Source organism: Pinus tabuliformis, chromosome 9 (genome assembly GCF_031772625.1).
Source record: "Pinus tabuliformis cultivar Carrire ecotype Pingquan chromosome 9, CPIR1, whole genome shotgun sequence".
NCBI classification, from domain to species: domain Eukaryota; kingdom Viridiplantae; phylum Streptophyta; class Pinopsida; order Pinales; family Pinaceae; genus Pinus; species Pinus tabuliformis.
Window position 1 is genome coordinate 379,869,718 of NC_142307.1, and position 23,298 is coordinate 379,893,015.

General features: G+C 40.1%; 1 pseudogene; it reads left to right on the forward strand.

Annotated features, from left to right (window-relative positions):
• The first annotated feature begins 5,294 nt into the window (after positions 1–5,294).
• Positions 5,295–23,298, forward strand: part of LOC149148750 (callose synthase 3 pseudogene) — a 57,316-nt pseudogene continuing 39,312 nt past the window's right edge.

Below are 23,298 nucleotides of genomic sequence, written 5' to 3' on the forward strand. Positions count from 1 at the left end.
AATGGACGCAGTGTTTGAAAATTGAACAGTTATAATAATTACAATAGATGGGAATCATACTTTGTTCTTAGTAAATGGACGCCATCTAAAGCTATACCACCGTCTAGCCTCTAGAGATGCCTTTGTCAAACATCTTTCTGATTCATCTAGTTTAATGGTTGTTGGTATAAAGGACACTTTCACTCTGCTCTAAATATATATATATATATATATATATATATATATATATATATATATATATATATATATATATATATATATATATAGATATATATATATATATATGTATCTATATATATATGTATATATATATATATATATATATATATATATATATATATATATATATATATATATATATATATATATATATATATATATATATATATATATATATATATATATATATATATATATATATATATATAACTGTTATTACTTACTTGTTCGTATTTTGCAGGAATAACAAAGGAATATGGCCAAGAGAAATGTAACACTCGACGTTGTTGCTGTTACTTCGCTGGTGCTGCTACTCAGTCGCTACTATTACTCCACCGGTGCTGCTACTCAGCTATTGCTATTACTTCACTGTTGTTGGTACTCCGCTGGTGTTGTTACTCTGCTTGTTTTGTTACTCTGTTGGTGCTGTTACTCCGCTGGTGCTATTACTATGCCAGTGGTGTTACTCTACTGGTGTTGTTACTCCACTAGTGTTGTTACTCCACTGGTGCTATTACTCCGCTGTTGCTGTTACTCCGTTGATGTTGTTACTCCGCCAGTGCTGTTACTCTACTGGTGTTGTTACTCTACTACTGCTATTACTCTATTGTTGTTGTTACTCCACCAGTGTTGTTACTCCACGTTGTCGTTACTCCACCATTGTTGTTACTCTGTCAGTGTTGTTACTCTGCTGGTGCTGTTACTCCACCGTTGTTGTTACTCCACCGGTGCTATTACTCCACCGTTGTTTTTACTCCACCAATGTTGTTATTCCACTGTTGCTATTACTCCACTGGTGTTGTTACTTCGTCGTTACCGTTACTCCACCTTTTCTCCGTCAGTGTCGTTACTCCGTCGCTGTTGTTACTCTGTGTGCTGTTACTCCACCAATTATTTTTCTATTACTCCACCACAAGGTAGGTCCCCAGGTACGTCTTCGCTGACTTTTATGGATTTAATTAAAATATTCCAAAAGACACCAATACGTGTCGCGGATGGCCGTGATTAAGTTGGGGGGTCCCATCATAATAAACGAAAACATACCAATGAAAATTTATTCATATCACACGATTCATGCCAAACTAAATCTAATGATTACGACGATTTTGTAATCACGACCCTGATGCATTGGAATGTGTATTCATACGCAAAAAGTCATAACCGGTCAATTTCCCAACACACTGCATTAAACCATTGAAAATATCCAATCGTACTCCCATAACTTGCCATCATTCTCTGAGATTTCTTCAGATGTACCAGTACTGTGCTGTGGCCAGCAACAATCCCCCTTCTTATTGAGTGTTATTCCTAATAATAAATAAGTGGGGACCCTTAGTTAAAAATCTAAAAAATCGAAGTAGTTTTTAAATTTCCTTTTTTGAATAAACTTACCATCATAAGCTTAGGAAACCTCCATTTGAAAACCTAAAAAATCCAAGTTTTATGATAAGGTAAGATACAACCTTTCCTTAGGAAGATCGCATCGCAAAAAGATAGCGGGATGCCTAATTACAAGCTGAAGTTCCAATATTGCGAGATCGCGATATGCGATAGTATTGCATCGCACCCAGCAAATACAACTTACATGAAACACTTTAAAATTTTCCGATATGCGATGACGCTGATTGCAAGATCACATTTCACAGAAAATAGGTTAACAAATATTGGCATACATAACATTCCTGCGATCTGCGATATTGCGATTTCGCAATACAGCGATACAGCAATAATGCGATGTCACGAGCGATCAATTTTGTGATGTTATGATTTTGCGATTTTGCGATTTTGCGATGTTGCGAAGCAAATCGCAAAATCACTTCATCACAGATCTTTTGGGCATGTTATTCAAGAAAAGTATTTTCCCTAAGCTCACACCTGGTTATGTGTTTTAATGCTAATAAATGAGGTAGTTGCCAGTTATAATGGAATATGGGTTCATTCTTATCGAAAGAATCATTTCACGTAAGGTGGTATGCTTGATATGTCTGCGGCATTTAAAACATTCCCATCGCCCTTCCCTATCATTCATTTTCACTTCACTTGTGAATAGCAGGAATGGAGAACAGAGGCCGATACAAAGCAATACACAGGTTAAAATGAGAAAGAAAAGCAAAGCCCCGAGCTCAGAAGAAAAGGAAAAGGCGCCCTTATATACAGACACGACCTGTAACATAGATGCGGGAATAGCTACGTGAGAAGGCATGTATAATCTACTCGAAGAGGAGAATCCCAGAGTAATGGAAGTTACTGCTACCGCGGGCTCAAATGGTTTTTCAGAAGCATCGCTTACAAAGCTAGCTTGCTCATTCTTACACCAGATAGCAGCAAGGCCCAAAATTCTCTCATCCACAAACATGGTTACGTGGACATTGGACAGAGTTGATATCAGAAACAAATAGTTTAAGACTCAAAGTCAAGAGTTCACAGAAGTATTATTTTTACAAATTTTGAACTTTATATCTGTTGGAAGGAAAAAGCGCAAAAGGCGAAAAATGCATCAACGAAACCCAGATCAAGAAACGGAGGCAGTTTCTGATGAGTCACGCATCGCTGAGAAAAATTTTCTGAAAAGGCAAGCTGCTAATTGCCCAGTCACTTGCAAACTCTAAAAAATTGCAAGAAAACAAAACCATAGGCAGATTGGAAACAGAAGGCCCAAGAAAAGGCAAAAGCAATTCAAGGGTTAACCAAGTTGAACTGGGATTATTACTGGGCATACTTGGTAAAGCCACATAGCCAGTGGATGACTGTTAAGTGTATCATCAATTCAGCCAAAAAAATGGTGCTAGCTCTTGTCGATTCTGTTTTCTCAGCTCAGCTAAAAGCGGAAGTTAGCCAGCCAACTCTTCTCAAACAGATGCTACATGCGTGCGATTTCAAGGACCAAATACAGAATTAGTTTAATGTTAGATTTAATTTTAGCTTTAATTTTTTTTTATTTTCCTGAAAAGAGGACGGTCATTTAAACCGCATCTTACATTTTTGTAATAATTTATTTTTAGATTTAGTTCGTAGTATTTAAATCCTTATCATGCATTTAGAGAAGGGTCCTGAAATTTATCAAAAACTTATCCCCAGAACATGCACTTCTGTACCCTCTGAGGAGGTTTTGATGAATGAATGGAATAGGATTTATTGATGTTTGCATCTAATATCTACTACTGATGTTGCACTTTTGTACTCTTAGTGGATATTTGATCAAGAAGAGATAAATCGTGATCACTTGAAGCTCATGAGTAGGACTATTTATAAATGGTATTTCTATCTCTTAACTATTTCTGCCTTGTGTTAGAGTGATTTTTAGTTCAGTTATTTATATATTAATGTATGAATGCCTGAGTTATCATTTGGCACTTTTGTACGGTGATAACTATTTATTTATGCTTAGTGTATGAATGGCTTATTATGCGATATGTTTTGCACAACTGTTTCGTCTAACTTTTTATACGAAGTGGTTCATCTGTACTGAATTCTTTTCTCATAACAGCTGAATGATCTTTATTACTAGTTGTTGTTTGAAATCATTTTAGATCACATAGAAGAAAGATTACACCCCGAGTTAGTGTAGATTTACATATTCCTGTTATTAGAATATAATTTCCTTATTATTAGATTGGAATTAGAGTAGAAGTATTCCATTTAGAAACTGTTAGAAACATAAATATCAATCTTTCTCACACACACACTGAAATTGGGAAACTGGTCCCATATCCCTAGTCGAACCCGCTATACCAAACGGAAAAGGAGCTACCAACCAACGTCCGGACCGGGCGGGTATCCCCCTTGTTGTAGACCCGATTTTCGGGGCTTCAACATACTGTTCCCATCCTTTTTCCCGAGGTGACCATGATGTTACTACTATTTCCAATGGTTTTGGGTCCCTGTCATTTTCCCCTACCAGCTAACTGTATTCGTCATACTGATCTCACCTCTACAGCTATGGGTGGATGGTCTGTGTGGCATCAGCTGGAAGACACAACAAGAGTTCGAAACATTCCGTAGGTATGGAAGGTCTTTGAAAATGAAGGTTCGGATGTCTACTTTGACAGGTTGAGGGGGTTCAACGAGGCAATTGCGGTGGAATTCGCACTCAATATAGAAGAAGAAAGTTCTCGGGTCCATGGGATAGAAGTCCCTGTTATGGAGGAAGCCATTAGTTAGTAGGCTCCCTTGAAATGGACAGAGATGGCTTCAAGGAGGACTTCCCTCTCGGAGTTTCCCAAAGCCTTTTTGCAGGTAGGAGAAAGCATTGCTCAGAAGGGTCAAGGATATGACCGAAACTCGTTACCGCATCCATGGGGAGAGGTAGCATAGTTTATAATAAAATCTATAACTTGTGAGGGGAGATACTCCAATGTGTTTAAATATCATCTCCAGATATTAGCTCACCTCTGATTCCCCCAAGAGAGGCCTTCCCATTAAATGTGCCTTATTTATTCCTAAGGAGTCTTTAGCTGATGGCACATTTTGCTCAACGGTCGTGACAAGTGATGGTGGTCATTACCAACCATGGGCTAGTGCAGCTATTGGTGATGAATGCAATTAGAGAAATTTTGATTCCATGGGAGCTATTTCGGGATTCCACAGAGGAAGAGATAGCAGCCACTGTGGCCACCAGGGAAGATGAACCAGAAGCAATGGAGGAAGAATATGGAGAAGGAGATGACTATGTTGACCAAGAGGAGCCAGAGGAGATAGAAATGGAAGCCAAAGAACTTGAAGAAGAGGCTACTCCTCAAGAGCAAGCTGCAACTATGGAACTGATGGAAGATGTAGGAGTCGACATAGAAAGGCCCACTAGTACCAAGGCTAAGGCTATTCCATAAGAACCAACCTTGATTGTGGAGCTAGCAGAGCAAATTAATAGCATGACAACAACAGAGGAGGTACCACAATAAGAAAGGATGGGAGAATTGGTTGATATTGCAGCCGAAGGTACCCCACAAGGACCTCCTGCCACCATGGAACCAATGGAGGAAGACAACTTAAATGAAGAAGAGGTTGCGGCCATCCCGACCATAGGACCAATGGAGGAGGACGAACCAAGATGAGAAGAGCTCATAGCTAGGAGAACCATGGAATATATGGAGGAAGTTCTGGGAGAACTAGGGCATGAGGCTGGCAGTACTCCACAAGAACCAGCGTCAACCTTAGGACCAAACACTGAAGATCCATGCCAATTTTTCTTTATATCTTCTATCCCAAGAGGAATGATGGTATCTCATTCCCCTCGATGCATAGAAGAAGATATCATCGTTGCTCCTGCTTTGAATTTATCACAAATACCACAACTGGGTGGGATAGATGCTGCATAGGTGACAAGAACTTCAGAGCCTGAAAGGGAAGAAGAGGCAGATATCCATGAGGCAGGGGAACCTGGAGGGATTCCAGTAGACATATTAATAGGTGATCATCTCACAAGGGCACCACTAGTCATGGTGATCACACAACAAAAGGAAGAAGTTATTGGTGAAGAGGAGGGACCAAGCGAAGCGGTCCCGACGAATGAGCCAGTGGTAAGGCTGGGTGAGAAGGCCGTAAAATAAGAAATAATCGAGGAAGAATGGGTAGTGGAAGGAAACCTGACAGTCGGCGTAGTAGAAGCTGTCCCGGGGGATTTACCTCCACTTGAACCAGTTGTCGAAGCTGAAGAGGTTTTGGTTAAGCAAGAATGGGTGGAGCTAAGTGAACAACGAAGACTACCTATCAAACAAAAATACCAACTGGAATTTAGAGAAACAATACAGCTTAAGACAGAGGTTAGGAAGTTGAGGAAGCACGTACACAAATTGTAGAAGCGGGTGAAGAAATAAAAGTGGTAGGCCAAAAAGTCCCAAGCCACAGTAGTGGAAGCAGGGACTCAGGTGGACCAAAGTGCCACAACTTCTACTACCACTCAAATAGACCCGTTCGAGCAACTGTTTGAAGACTATGAATATGCCCTAATAGCCGAAGTGTAGACATGGAAATTCACTGCAGCTCGGTATCAAAGGGAGGTCAAAAGAACTCAGGAACGAGCCTCTGCAACCATTTTTGAATATGTGGAGTGTAGAGATGTCATGAGGTTGAGGCATGCGAAGCAGTAGCTCAAGATGGAGCAGCTAGAAAGGAAAGTGGCAGAGTTGAAAGCTAATAAGGAGCAGATGTTTAAATTAGCACAAGAGGTGATGACATGTCATTCCCCTGCTTCTTGTTATTCCTTATTCTTGCATGAATGTTTTCTTTTATTCTGGATGGAGAGAATCAAGAACGATATCAGTTATGAAATAGAGGATGGTGTACAATTCCTCCACATATTGAGGAACCATGACTTGCCAACTCAGCATTTGATGCATGAGTTTTACATGCATGGGTATCTACTATGCGTGTACAGAGGATTCAACCTGGTCCCATATGTAAGAGACCTTCATTTAAGGGCTCTCACCTCATACACTTTTAATTAGATCAGTTGGCAGAAGGATTTTAATAAATTTGAGTCCAATCAGGTTACAAAGCCATTTATAGTAAGAGGAGAACACGAAAGGTCAATAACCATGTTCACTAAACACAACACCTTTTTGGGAATTGAGGGAAACAAGGAAAGAGTGCTAAGGACACAAAAATGGTGCCTTGATCTTTGTGTCAAACGATTAGTCACATTTCAAGATGAAGCCCTTGATTGCTGTCAAAAAAGGTGGATGATGTCACCTACAGCTGTTCGGAATAGGGAATCGTTTGGAGCACCAAATTTTGCACGAGTGCTCACTAGAGTGCCCAAGTATGTGGCATGCATCCGAACATACAGGGTCCAGTGGTTGGGGATCTGGTTCTAGTTCCCCACCATCTAGTTACCAGTGGAAAATTACACCCCAGCATATAATGTTCCAGGTGATTGGTGGGAGGAAATCCTCCTCTCAGAAGGTTTTAAGGTTCCAAGGATAGAGATGGCCGAAGAGTATAATCTCGCTCAGCTCCAAGAAGCCAACAGTCTGCACAACCTAGACCTGCAGAGGCAGTGAACTGCATGAGGACATGCAGAAGGCTAGTTGGTGGGAGATGTTGGGCACTAAATTGGGCTATCTTTCTGTTGCATTTCCATCCCTGTTTTTTCCATTTTTGCACTTATTCACTTGTGTTTACTATGCTAAATCCGCAAGGTAATTACCCCTTTCCTTTCTATTGGAATATTTTATTAATGAAGTAAAGTCACAAGGTTTTGCGTATTTACAACACTAAAATGCATGTTTGACTGCAGCTTACAGAGAACAGGTACCGATCTTTCAGCATCCCGCAGTAGATTCGCAATTCACAGCAATAACCAGCCATAAGGAAGCTGTGTAGTTGGAGTAGAAGATCCCTGAACCATTCTTGGACCATTCTCTGATCTTGTTCATCCAATGTCGGTGTTGTTCTGAACTAATCTATATTTCTGGGTATACGGTTACCAGGTTTTGGGGAAAGATCTTGTTCTCCTTTGTTGTGTATAAAAGACAAGTTATTCCTGTAAAATGGGGACTGCCCATTGATATTGTAATAGCTCTTTCCAAATTAATAATATATCACTTCTTTTTCTACTCCACTCTTCGTTGTGATTAACACAACCCTGATTAGAGAGCTGGGCCTACTCTTTTGATCAGGTGCTGCACATTTCCTATTGTGTGTCATTTATCATTTCATGGTTTCTATTGCAGATTGTTATTTCTTGTAATTTATTTTCTTTAGTACTGCAGTTAGTTTCAATTTTACAACAATGCTTTGAGTATTAATCACAAACCGTTGGTTGGTAAGAGATGGTAACCTTGCCCCTGCATGTACTTTGCATGTTGCCTTGAAAAGGATATGCACCCGAATTGATAAATTAATATAGGAAAAAGGGTGAATAGATTTTTCATACTTGGAATCCAACAAGAATCAAAGGGAAATTAAGAATCCTTTGATATAGATTATAAGTAAACAACCTAAACTAAGGAGCAATTAAGAATTCCTTAACTTAGATATTAGTAGAAAACATTCAAATGCCTAACTGTTAAAATGGAGTGTAATTAAACAAATTCTGATATATTGTTCGAGTTATAGCATTCAGATTCAGAAATACATTAAAGATTGTGGAAAAAAATTAAGAAATATAACAATAGCATGAGAAAATACTTGTCTACACTTCGCTTAACACATGAATCCTATGAAATATCTTGTCTTTATTCAGCAATCCAACTTGCTGGCTCAGCTAGTGATATAATAGCTTTACAGTCTTTTGATCAAGATGTCTATAGAAATGTCTAAGAATCCACACTACATACTTCTAATTGTGAAGTATTTATACAAAATTTTATTACAAAATATCCCAAACTAACTTTAGATATAATCTAGGAAATAAAAATATCTTCTTGCTAGAAGGTAGAGATAGTTATTGAACTGCTTCATGCTGTCCCTAGTATTTTGGTGTTGCTGGCCTTTATAGTTTGGTTTCTATCCTTTTATGCTGCCTTGTTGTTTGGTTTTTTATGCTAGAAGCTGCATTCACTTTTGGATTTCATCTAATACACTTTGACACTAATACTCTTTAATCATGCTGACCTACCTTTACCTTTTACCTTGCTAACTGTACATTAACCTTTTTACTACATTTCACTATAGTAAATCAGCAAATTTTTCCCATAATTCAACATCAGGTAACTTGATTTTCAACATCCTTCTATATATCTCATCTGCTTCGGTGTACTTTGCAAAAGTAGGCCTAGTGATGAATAGGTGTTTCACCTCATGCAGGAGGAAAAATAGGTTTTCAAATGTATTGTAAAGAACTTTGCCTATTGGCAATGCCGTTATTGATGATGTACTGGCCTGTTCTTTAGCTAGCTCTTTGATTTTGTTGTCATAATCCTGTTGTGTCATGAGCTTGTCATTTATGACCATGGGACTGGGTAACCCTTTCTCTCTCAAAATTTGAAACTTGGCCATAAATCTATCAACTACTACCTGCATATTTTGACACTTGTCCTCCAATTTTAACATTAAGTTTCTCTTGGAAATGTCCTTTCTTACCTCCAAAATTGTTTCTATCCTATCCTCTATATCCAATTCCTGAAGTTCATACTTGTTTTCACTGTTGCGGAAGTGGATAAGTCTGGTATCATCTTCATGCATGTCTCCTAGTTCTTCCATGACTTGTTGGATAGATTCTATAGCTATCTTTATCAGATATATCTGTTCAAAAATCACTTGAATGGGTGGCCAAATAGAATTGGCAGAGTCAATGATATTGGAACATAATAGTTCCTTGGCTTGCACAAGGGGTTCCTTTAGTGTTAGATCTTTCTCCATGGCCTTTAATTTTTCATTCATTCTGGCAGATTTCTGCGCTTCTTCCTTGTGCATGATCTTGGCAAGCTTGCAATCTGTTTCCAAGATTGTCATCTTTTCCTTCAGCTTATTCATCTTTGTAGCCTGTATGGACATTTCCTCCATGGCTCTGACCAAATTTGCTACTTCTTATACAGATGCCCCTGCTGCTGATGTAGACTCCATTGAAACTGGTTGTGTTGTAGGCATAGGAGCTGTGGGAGCCAATGAGGCTACCAACATGGAAGGGGCTGGTGTTGAGATTCTTGGGATGACATTTGTAGACGTAGTGGCAATATCACTTTGCTTCAATTGAATTAAAGTGTCTAATTCCTTCTTTGTCTCTCTTAATTAATCATTCAATTTCAGGACTAGGTTCATTAATTCTTCATGTCTAGTCTGGTTCTCCAAAACTTTCAGTGTTTGGGGATGCTACAACTGAGGTATCTTCAATTGTTTTTTGAATGCAGCAATGTCATAATTTTTCTTCTTTATCAGTTTTTCAGTGGCTTTGATATCTTTGGGATCATGTCCCAATTCAAGCACTAAGTCTTCCAAAGACTTGATTCTAGTATCCCTTGCCTGTGAGGAGGCCTTCTCTAATTAATATTGAGCTGAGATATTGCTCAATGAATTCTGTAACTAATGAGAAACTATGGCTTTACCTATGAGGGTAGAGTATATCATCTCTCTATCTTGCTTGTACAATTCGATTTGGTCAATGGAATGAATATCCCTTGCCATCACTTCAAAATCAATTATCTTGTAATCTGTTGATGTCCTTGGCTATTGTGCAGTTGGTTTTATGAAGGACATATGCAGTTTTCCCTCTTTGATGTTGAAAGAAGACATCAACCTAGTATGATTAGTAGGAGTGAGTTTGAGATACCGAGCATAAGTCTTTGACTTTGGTTTCTCATTTCTCATCTTAATCTCTTTAAATCTATCTTTTATATCCTTATCCTTACCAGCAGGCCTACTGCCTACTGAATGAGGATACTTCTACACTTAGCTACCTTTCCAAAATTTGGGTCTACGATGTGGATGGTCCCAGTGTTTCCTCAAATGGAGTTGTGCCTTAACTTATGTCCAGCTCAGTATCAATTATTTCTACTAAGCCTTCTATGTCTTCTTGATCTAAAACAGGATTCAGGCTACGTATTTTTCTCTGAATGGTCTCATATTGTATATTTGATGTGCCTATTTGTTATAGACATTTTTGTGCCTTACAACATTAAGCATGAAATGTCCATAATCTAAGGGATCCAAAGTCCCTAAACATGTTGTTCCTACCCCTAGAGGAACAAGGCTAACAAACCACAGCAATTCACAGAAGTTCTCCACCAGAAACTGCTCAAAAACAAGTCAATTCAGGATCAATTCAGTGGCTCCACTAGCTATCTGCACTGAATGTCAAAGCCAACACTGGCTACCTGCACTGCAACGTAGGTAGAAGCACTACCAGGGTGCGTTGAGCGAGATTTGACAAATGGCAAGTTCATTTCAAGAGGTGTCAAGACCTAGGAAGCTTCCAGAATCTTCCTCAATGACACTTGCCTCAGTGAATTCGACTGGTGATGAGTAAGAGGTTCCCAATCTCCAAGTGGAAGCAAGAACCTCCAAGTGGAATCAAGAACTGACAGAGGGAGAGGACACTAGTCAGATCTCAAGCTGACTCATCCTCTCTCCAAACATCTATATATGGATCTCTCCTCCATGAGATCTAGAGGCTGGAATTTTGTTATTGCAAAGAATTGTTGTTGGTTTGAGATTGGAATCATTGGGTGCTTGATGCTTTGAAGGGGGTGAAGATAGGATTTCCATTTGCTGGGAAGGAGATGCTGGATTGGAGCCCTCTAGGTTGTATCTCTTCCTGAACCTTGTTATTCATCAATAAAACTATCTTGGTTTCTCCTATATACTGATGTATCTTTGATGTATGATTGCATTAGTATGTTTAGTTTATTTCTAATCCTGAACTAGTTGTGAATATGAATCCATGTCTTGTGTAGTGTTCTCTTCTTGTGATCTTGCAGAAACCTCTTGAAGCTGGGCGAGCGAGAAGGCAAGTAGCTGGGAACCTTCACAGAGAAGAGAGACCTGATCGAGGGACAAACGGAAGACACCGGTTAGTCCATCTATCTCTCTTCATTCTTGATTCATAAAGGAAGAATACTAGAATAGCTGTCTCTGTTTGTTGCTAAGGCACTGTCACACCTTAGGTGGATAGGATCGTCCTGCATAGGCATTTTTCCCCACAACACTATTCCTAAACTTGAAGGTTCCTCCCTGGTCCTTTTGGGGTTCTTTCTCTCATTCTGAGGAGTATTCATGATCGGAGGGGTGCTCATGGCTGCTTCTTGCTGTTTAGGTACATGCAGAAATGAGCTCTCATCAAGCTGTCTTTCTAAGTCACATAAGGTATTATCTACATCTAATTTTTTACTATCTCTGTCTACAAGATTATTTTCCACCCACTGAAATTGATTGGCATGCCTTTCTATCTCTGGTATGGTGTGGTGAATATAAGGTCCCAACTTGACCTTCTTTCTCAATCTGGTCATAAATTCTTGAGGGTTATACCTCCACATGAAACTCTTTTGGAATTTCATTTGCTGCAAAATTTATTCTGCCTTCTCCTCTGCCTCTCTAGAATTATAGATGAAGGGGCCTAACTAGTTTTTTACGTTGAATTGTGATCTTTCATTGGTCGAGACAAAAATTATCTCATTAGAGTTCATTATTTTCCGATAGTTCTCTAGATCAAATAACCTCATGGGAAGGTATTTGGGTAGTTTATATGGTGCAAGATTGAAACCATAAATTCTTATCTCTGTGTGGTTTTGGTAAAGGTACCAATCTCCCGCTTTGCTTTGTTTAGACAACTAAAGGACCCTTTTGATATCTGGACTTATCCTGGGTGGAGGGTTTCCTGTAAGCATAGTCATGAATGGATGAGCAAAATAATCTATGAAATCTAAATAGGTATATGGTGACTAAAACTTATGGAACAGTGGGGTCCAAAAAATGACAGACCTGGGCTGGCCTTTGGTATCCAACTTCTGAAGGGAAAAAGGAAATCTGTCTGGTTGATAGTATAGGAAAATATGGTAGAGGACATATGAGTATTTAAACACTCTCTCATTGTGCATCATGGTGAACTATTCATGTATTCTCTCAGCTATGAACTCGACATAATTTTACAAAACAACAGGAGGTTGTCCTGGGGTATAAATTGACATGAAGGCTAGGACAAGTTCATCAATAACTTCATTAGTGGTGCAACTAAGAACACATGTGTTATAGAAATTTTTGGGCACTACAACCCCAAGCATGAAATGTCTATATATCAAGGGCTCCTAAGTCCCTAAACGTGTTGTTCTAACCCCTAAAGGAACAAGGTCAACTGATTACAGCTTCTCCCAGAAGTTCTCCATGAAAAACTACTCAAAACTGGTCAAAACAGGATCATTTCAGTTGCTCCATAGGCAAAGTGCCTTGCATCTCACCTAAGTACACTCTGTGGGTGCACTGCATTTCAAAAAGCCCTTCTATGGGGTGCGATGGGCGAGAAGTGACAAATGGCAGTGCCATTCCGCGAGGTGGAGAGGTATGGAATCTTCCAGAAACTTCTCCTGTGACACTTGCCTCTCTGAATTCGACCAAGGATGAGTAAGAGATCATCAATCTCCAAGTGGAAGCAAGAACTATCAGAGGGAAGACACTACAAATCACAATCTGACTCATCTCCCTTACAGATATCTATATATGGATCCCTCATCCCAGAGATCCAGAGGCTGGAATTTTGCATCTTGTAAGGAATTGTTGTTGGTTTCTTGAGACAACATCATAGTGTTGGGTGATCTAAGCTTTGTATGAGGTGGAGAAGGGCTTAGATGCGTAGAGGATGATGCTGGGTCAGAACCTAATTGTAACTCCCTTGGCTCTTTCTTGTTTATCAATAAAAGCTATTCAAGTTTTCCTCCATACTCTTGTGTCATTTATGTTTTATGCATTTGTATGGTCAATTTACATCTGATCCTAGATTGTTTATGATTATAGATCCATGTTCTTGTATAGTGTTATGCTACTGTGATCCTACAGGTACTCTGTGAAGCTGAGCGTACAAGGGAGCAAGTAGCGAAAGACTATCAAGAGAGAGAGGAATCGAACTAGGAGATTAGCACAAGACAGAGGTTAGTCTTCTTTGTTCTTCTCTCATCTATATTTCATAAAGGAAAAACGAAAGTAGCTTTACTTTGTTTGTTTCTAAGGTAGCTACCACACCTTAGTGGGATAAGCAGTTCTGTGTAGACACTTTTCCCTGTAACAAAATGGCGACTCCACTGGGGATGAATTAGTTTGTTTGTTTATCTTCCTTGATTGTCTATTTTATAAACTTACAGATGGAGCCTAAAGTCGAGCCAAGTAGCTTTCGAACTGCATTTTCTATGCAAATGCAAAGTAGATAAATGCCGCTTCAGTCAATCTCCGGGATTTGTTTATAAATTAAACAACTGATTTACAAACTCTCCGATTGCCCCTTGTGGTAGCTCTAGTAACCTCCTTAGATCTACCCCTGATTGTTGCTTTACTGATTACCATTTTCTCGGCCAAAACCCATGAACTGAACTGCAAACTGTGACCCGGAACCCAAGCAAAGTCTCGTCTCTGGCCCAGCGCAGGTACTATTCTGTGAATCTGAAATTCAGCGCACTTCTCGAGTGTAGCAGGTGCATTGCATTTCAAATTCCCTGTGTTACAGGTGCACTGATCAGACTAGGCATTGTTCAGTTTTGGTTTCTGTGATTCATTCTTTTCAGTTCTATTCATGAATTTTGCTGCCTGTAATCAGTATATCTCTATTTGAAACCCCTTTTCCTTGTTGTTATTCCGCCTCCATTGTGCAAAAGAACTGTAAATGTTTTTGTGTATTTTTTGGGTCATTTTCAGTTCTCCTTTGCAAAAAGTAACGTAATTGTACTGTCGTCCTTTGATTTGAAAGTGTCGCAAGTGTCGTTTTCAGTCATAGGAAAGAGTTTGGTTGCTATTGATAGTCGATTACCCTATTACTATTGTATTTGGTCTGAATTTGTAGTTTTTCTAGTGTCGAAAGCAAGTATTCATTTCCAAATCGTAAAGTGTTGTGATTGTCTCCATTTTTTATTTTGAAAAGAAACTTGTTAGTAATTGTCACTTGAAAAGTAATTCAGATTTGTGCATTAGCTTTCTTTTTACCATTCACATACTAAGAAAGCCGAAAACGAATACATGCATGTGCATTTGCATTTAGACTGTTTGATTGGTTTGATTTATGACAGTGCATTTATAGTGTGCTCTTTGTGAAAGAATACTGTCTCTCTTTCCTTAGTAGCTAAGATTTTCATTACACAAAGAAGATAAAAGACTGTTTATCATCTTAGATTGCATTTTAGGAATTGTATATCTACATCTCGCGGTGAACCTGAAAGGAAAATTTCTTAAGCAAGATCAACTATAAAATAAATTTAATGAATCTAACAATGATTTGGAACCTAACACACAACATCTAGAAGTCTAGGCTAGAGACGTATTCCGGCATCGTAAAACCTGGTAATTGTTATTCTCACTGATGGTTGGGTGATTCCTCCACTTTGAGATGATAAGTGCTAGTACGGACTTGTGCTCCCACATACCGTCGAGTATATTTTGGGAGACCACAATAGGCTTAATCCTTTATCCATAGGAAGCCGTGTCTGTCGCCCTATCGATCGAAATGCACTAAACACAGCATTCGGGAAGATTGACTGCTGTATTGCAAAAAGTATTCTGCAGTTTTGCGATTGGTTTGGTAATCCCTCTACCTAGATTTCCAGAGCAGTCCCTTTCATTCCTTTTTAGACTCCTTAACGGAAAAGGTCCATCTGAGCACTTGTCACTTCAGGCTCATTAAAAATCGAAGGCGATTAGAGTCATCTTTTGTTTTTTCTCGACTCTTAAAAATTGAAAAAATAAGTTGTGTCAAAGCGTCTAAAATTCATCTAATTCAGAAACATACTTACCCTTGATTCTTAGTTGATCGAGTAATCCCCAATCGTGGCAGAAAGTCAATTGAAACCCCGTCATTTGCAAAGGCTTACGAGTCAACCGTCTTTGTCTCCGGAATCGAAACTATTATGGACAAAGCGAACTCGTTTAACCGGTTCCAAATCTCCTAGTAAAGAGAACAAGTGTTCCAACAACATCAGAGACTCTGGTTACTCCAAACTTTTTTGGTCTCCCTGCCTTTACAGAAGAAGTTTAGCAGCCACCGAAGGACAGTAGTACTGATCCTAGTCTAAGGGTAAACACTTGTATCACTGAACCAGTTCCATCTGCGACCATTTCGGAGAGTGTTGTTCCCCAAACATCTGTCGCTGCAGATTCCATACCTTCTTCGGCACCAAAAATATTCTACGGGCCTGACGGTCTACCCCTTCCACCTAGTCTGATTGCTATAGAAGAGATTGTGGAGGATCCTCCATCTAGTACTCGATCGCAATTTGGAGTCGGGATCACTCTGTATCCTTCTTCATCAGAAATTAGTCTACCGCCAGCGGAAGCTCCTGTAGAATCGCTAGGTAACCTTTTGGATAGACTAGAAATGTCTAAACAACCGTCAACATCTAGGACTGTGTTGTCTGACACAGCAACGACAGAACTTCTTGTCATCACTCTTACAATGTTCACCGGTATACCATCTATCCCAACTAGCCCTCAATCGCTAGAAGGAGCCCACTCAGGGGCTATTTCGATGGTATGGTCCGTTCCTGTTTGTTCATCCGGAATAATATCCGGGAACTCTTATGTTGAGTCTCAATAAATTGATCCATTTAGAGGTCAATTTGGGCAGTCCGGTCCTCAAGGGAAAACCATTCCCTTAAGTACCAGATTACCGCCATATGGGGGGTAGTATACCCTTTCATTGTCCCCTCCGGCAGGACAGCCATACGGGAGTTCACAAAAAAATTCGGGTTATGCTGGAATTACGTCAAGTGGTTGGGTACCAATACTACCTCAACAACCAAGAGTTGTATATTCGATGCAACAATGTTTACCTATGTCAAGTATACCAACTACACCAGCTATTGTGACAGTGTCGCAAGTTCAAGCGCTGCCTATTGTATGCCAACCTCAGGTTTCTCAGGTTGTAATGCAACAGCCCCTTGACCCTGCAACTCAACCACAATCGCCGACTGGTGGAATGACACAGGTTCAAATGGGTACAATTACCCCTCACCTTGGTCAAACAGTTAGTATCGGGCAACAGCACATGGCCTCACAACCATGGCTAGTGCAATACCAACAACCGTAGTTCCAACAAGTATACCAAGGTTCTGAGCAACAAATCTTTGCAAATAGTGGGCAGCCGTATATTCAAAATGGTCAAAATCAACCATTTTACAATGTTCATGCCCACCAACCTTATGAAATTTACCAGCATCAAATGCATTATGCTGATATGCAAAGACCAACTGCTCAGGCAATCCCATCTTATCTTGGGTATGCATCACCTAACCTGAATCAACAGTTACCCTTCGTGGTGACTTTAGAGTTACCTAATTTAAATCGGTTAACAAATGATCCAATCGCTTACGCCCCTTGGTGGCCAGCGATTCCGCATAAAATTCCATCAGATATTCCTAAATTTAATGGAAATCTGGGTGAAGGTCTGTTGAATCATGTGATGACCTTTCATCTGTGGTGTTCATCAAACACCCTAAATGATGATTCGATTAGGCTTCACCTTTCTCAGAGGACATTAACTGGTCCGGCAGCAAAATGGTATATCGAATTTCCCAGAGCTTCATTTGACAACTTCAGTACCCTAGCCACAACCTTTTTAACCCATTTTCAGTTACCGATAAGGTACGAAACGGGAACGGAACTTCTTACCAATTTCAAACAAACAACGGCCACTCACATATCTGATCATATACATGAGTGGCAACGTCATCGTAGAATGGTGAAAACGTATGTTCTTGATCAGCTTTTAGCTGAATGGTTTATTAAGTCATTATTGCCTTCCATCACGGAAGATGTGGCAAAAGGGGGAGTCGTCACCGAAGAGCAGGTTATCACTCGTGCGCAATATTTGGACTTGATTTATACTCATTCTAGCACGCTCTACGATAAAATACCTAATGCTCCTAGACCGGAGTTCTCAGTCCCTCCTCCTCCTAAATCAAACAATGACTCTCATGCCGACGATGGCGTGAATTGCGCAACAGACATGAAATCGACAAAGGCTACATCTAGAAAGGCCCGTAAGATTTCCGGTCAAAATGCAAAAGAGGAACTTCTTGCCTCGGAAGTAAATGCTGTATCGACAGATAAAGGCAAAGAAACCAACCAACCAGGGGACAAGAAGAAAGGAAAAGGGAAGAAGAAGAAACAGGAGGAGTCATCACTTGAAAAATCTTCTGCAAACCCTCCTAGAAATAGGAAACCAAGAAATCCATGATTTATATGCGATGAGGATCATTGGACCGCAGATTGTCCACACAGAGCTGAGCTTAAAAAAATCTTCAAGAATTCAAACACCTCGGCAGTGTTAACTGATCCGTTTTCAAATCTAGGAACAAATCTAGTTGACAGTGGAAATGCTTCCCCATCTCAAGTGCTGCTGTTGTCGGTTTCCAAACAGCAAAATGAAGCTTTGATATCGACAAGGAACAAAGATTATGGGAATCCACAGCCGTCGAACAACAAGGATAAAGATCAACCTAGTAGTTCGACAACAACTTCGACAGAAGTTGCGCCACCTGTCATTCCTGAACTGACAATAAAATCGCTAAAGGGAGTAGTACACAAGTCGACATTTAATCCTCGTGCTAGGGCAACACAACATTATAATATAGTGGAATATTCGGCCCAATCGCCATCCTCTATGTCGACTCTTGAGGTACTACAAAATTGCCCATCCCAAAAGTAGGCTTTATTATCAGCCATCGGTGGGATAGAACCAAAGGATTCCAATCTTGTATCCTTTGATCATAAAGGATACGATCCTTAGTTACCAGCTCAACTAGCTTTCCTCGTTCAAGTGAAAGCCCTCAACAAAACTGTTCATCGAACGATTATTGATTAGGGGGCATCTACATGTATTATGTCGATGAGTTGCTAGAAAACTTTAGGATCTCCAACCCTGTCGTGATCTTCAACAACATTAAAAGCATTTGACGGATGAACATATACCCCATTAGGTATTCTAAGTAACTTGAAGGTTGAACTAGGAGGAAAAATAGTAAAATAGATTTTGAAGTAATCGACGGAAATCTTGATTACAACATCCTGCTGGGAAGACCATGGATATATGCTATGGCTGCTGTTGTGTCGACCTATTTTAGGAAGATTGCATTTCCCTTTCAAGGAGGGATTACAATCGTCGATCAACAAACCTTCCTCCCCAATGGTTCTCAAGTTACGGGAAGTATTCCAATGATCCATGGAAGCCCCCATTCGCTTCAAAATATCGGAGTAGACCCACTAAAAGACCCTATATTAATGGGAACTTTCGCCCTTCCACCTCCAATCAATTTGGCGGAAGTAGCGTCGGTAGGAACCTGCAATATGATATCTTCAAAAAGATCTCAGAAAACGATATCGACATGGATCATGCGCAGGTTTTGCCTCCAAGCCCAACAGAAATATTGTAGCAATCAATATTCCTAGCATGGGAGGCAAACCCAAATCAACGCTCATCAAGCATTTGGATAGATAGGTCTAAGGAATATGGCACCCCTTCAGATCCTTGGTCGCGAGTGCACGTCACCGACGAAGGAATTGTTCAATCAATGGTAATTGAAGGGGCACCATGGGATGATTACCACCATCGTTCCCTTCTTCCAGATTGTGAAGAAAATACTCCTGATGACCTTTACCATCCTTCAGTTTTTGATTTTCTATCAAATACTGTAAATACGGTGGATTCCGAGCGAAACTTGTCCAACATTGAAGAGACTATCGCCATAAATATCTCAACCAAAATAGATGTTGTAGAGAATATTTATGTTGGCAAATGTTGTTCTCCTTCAGAATTGGAAATATATAACTCTCTTTTTCGCAAATTCAGAGATGTATTTGCTTGGTCATATAATGAAATGCCAGGCATTGTCTCGAGTATCATTGAACACGAAATCAAGATGTATCCAGATGTCAAACCAGTACGACATCTGCTACGGCAGGTGCACCCCAAGAAAGTCGCTGCCATCAAGGCAGAAGTTGAAAAACTTCTCCATGCTAGTTTCATTTACCCGGTTCCTCTAACCAATTGGGTATCGAATATTGTCCTTGTTATGAAAAAACAAGGAACAATTAGAGTGTGCGTCGATTATAGGAATGTAAATCAAGCTTGTCCAAAAGACAACTACCCTACACCCTTCATCGACCAGATAATTGATGAATGTGCCGGATGTGAAATCTTTTCATTAATGGATGGATTCTCTGGGTATAATCAAATAAATATCCACCCACAGGACCAGTCAAAGACTGCATTTATTTGTCCGTGGGGCACATTCTCATATCGAAAATTACCCTTTGGTTTAAAGAACACAGGGGCAACATTTCAGAGGGCAATGAATTATGCCTTCCACAACATCAAAAACATCATTCAACCATATCTCGATGACCTTCCGGCTCATTCGCGAAAGCGGACTGATCATCCGCAGCATTTAAGAGCGATATTTCTACGTTGCCGACACTACAAGATACGACTCAATCCACACAAATGTGTATTTTGTGTCAGTTCTGGTTGTTTACTTGGCTTTGTAGTCTCGTAAGATGAGATTCGTCTCGACCCATGTAAGGTTTAGGAAATCATAAATTTACCTCCACCTTCGAATTTGCTTCAGATTCAGAAACTCCAAGGGAAAGCAAACTTTCTGAGGAGGTTCATTCCGAATTACGCCGAACTTGCTAAAGGTTATACGCATCTTTTGAAAAAGGAAGTACCCTTTGTCTGGGATCAGTTTGTGCAAGCTTCCTTTGATTCTTTAAAAGAATCCCTAATGAAAGCATCATTAATGTACGCTCCTGATTATCAAAAAGACTTTAACCTGTATCTAGCTGCAGCGGATACAACCATCGCAATGGTTTTAATTCAAGAAGACAACAGAATAGAACATCCTATATATTATTTAAGTAATAACTTAAATGACACAGAAAGAAAATATTCTTATGTTGAAAAGCTAGCGCTCGCAGCTCTTCAAGCGATACAGAGATTTCGACACTATGTCCTCTTTCGAAAAACTACCATTCTGTCAGATTCTAACCCCATGACTTATATATTGTCGCAACAGTTGCTGGGGGGCAAATATTCAAAATGGATAGCAATTCTACAATATTTTGATCTGGACTTTGTAAAATCCAAGTCAAAGAAAGCTCTGGTTTTCGCAGAATTATTATGCGATCTCCCATCGTTGTCCAACGATCAAACATTCGAAGAAAAGATCGTGGACGAAAATTTGTTTCTGATATCTTCAAGCAATCAGTGGTATGGGGATATAATCATTTATGTCCAAACCCAAAAATATGGGCCTAATACCACTCGCTCCGAACAAAAATGTATTCGATACCAAGCAAAAGACTACATGATCGTCGGTGATACACTTTACCGTCGTGGTATTGATACAGTTATGAGAAGGTGTCTCACTCATGAGGAGGCCGAAAAAGTCCTGAATGATTGCCATTCAGGCGCATGTGGAGGGCATCAATCCGATTATGCTATAGCGAATTTTTTTTTACGAGCAGGATACTTCTGGCCAACAATGTTCAAAGATTGCATAACCGCAGTCAGAAGTTTCCATGCTTGTCAAATTTTCGATAGCAAAACCAGAAGACCACCCGCACCTCTGCAGCCAATAGTTGCTGTCAGGCCATTCACCAAATGGGGCATCAATTTCATGACATGTAACCCCACCTCAACCAGGGGGCATGGGTATATCATAGTTGCAGTAGACTATTTTACCAAATGGGCCAAGGCGATGCCTACATTAGATAACACTGGTGAAACAACTACCCTCTTCTTTTTCAATCATGTAGTTGCCAGATTCGGCGTCCCACAGGCTATAGTCACAGATCATGGATCGCATTTTCGCAATCACATGATGGTCGAATTAGTTGCCAAATTAGGGTTGTCTCACGACAGCTCTACTCCATATTACCCGCAAGCCAACGGACAAGTTGAAGCAATCAACAAAGTCCTGAAGCGCATGATGCAAAGGATGATTGGAGTTCAAAAAAGAAGTTGGCACCTAATCCTATACTCAGCCTTGTGGGCTTACCGAACATCGGTAAGGAATGCAACCGGGTTGACACCTTTCCAACTGGTATATGGCCTGGAAGCAGTCTTACCAATCCAGTGTGAAATCTCATCTCTCAAACTCACAATTGACCTTCTCCCCGGGACTTCAGAAGAGGAGGCTCGTTTCTTGGAACTAATCCAATTGGATGAAACCCGTCGTGATGCCACTTTGGCTAATGAAGCCCATAAGAAACGAGTCAAGGCGCAGTTCGACAAGAATGTCAAACCCCGTGTCTTCTCAGAAGGTGACTTGGTCTTGCTTTATGACCAAGAATCTGATAAATTGGGGGCAGGTAAATTCAAGTCTTTATGGATGGGCCCCTATATTGTTAAGTGAGTGTTAGCAAAAGGAGCCTACTAGTTAATGGATTATGACGGGATTCCACTGGCACAACCTCGTAACGGGTTGTACCTCAAGCATTACTATGCGTGATTCAGTATAGTAACCTATATGCTTTTTTTATGTTTTTGTTTTCGCTAAAGTATTTGTTTTGGTCAAGTAATCCACTTTTTACATTTATTGCAGATGTCAAACCTATTGGAGTCATGTGTTGGATATGCCGACGGAGCGAGTCGTAGTTCGCGGAACCTATCTTCCGTGGCCTGGGCCATTTTTGATCCAAGCGGCGAGTTAGTAAGTTTCATAGGGGTGTGTATTGGTCGATCAACGAATAACATCGCTGAATATAGCGCGTTGATAGAAATTCTCTCTGATGCCATCACACATGGAATACATCGACTGATTGTCAGGCTAGACTCACAACTCGTCATGCTACAACTCACTGGTATCTACTCTGTCCGAAATCTAGCTATTTATCGCATGTTCCTAAGGGTTAAGATTTTGGAAAGGCAATTTGATTTTATTCAATATCAGCATATTTCCAGAACCTTAAACACATTAACTGACTCATTGGCAAATTATGTGTTAGATAGACATTTTCAACATTTATAAAAAGAAGCATACCATCAATATTTGCATTTGGATCATGTAACTTAACCAAAATAAAACTTCGAAAATAAAAAATATATATATAACTGTTTATGGTTTACACATAATGTCCTGTAACCAAGACAAAATTGGTCAAATGACCCAAAACTCAAAATGCTAGGGGGCACCCTAGTCTAATGATGCTTGTGATAGCAAGTCACAGCCTTTGTGATTATGCGTAAGAGGCGAGTCCATCGTCTTGGCACACCAGTAGTATGCCGCTGCAACCTCAAGGGCAGCTCGTCATTCCTCACATCTGGGATACCAAGAGTGAGGCCCTCAACCTGTTCATGTAATGATGTGAGAGTCTCGGCCACATCGAGGTCGCGAAGGATAGCCCTTCCAACAGCCTCTCCTGCTGGGGCGGCAGCTGGCACTCTCAGGCGTATTACTGGCCGAACGGGACCGACATCTGCATGAACACATGAGTTTGATTAGTATTGATAGAATA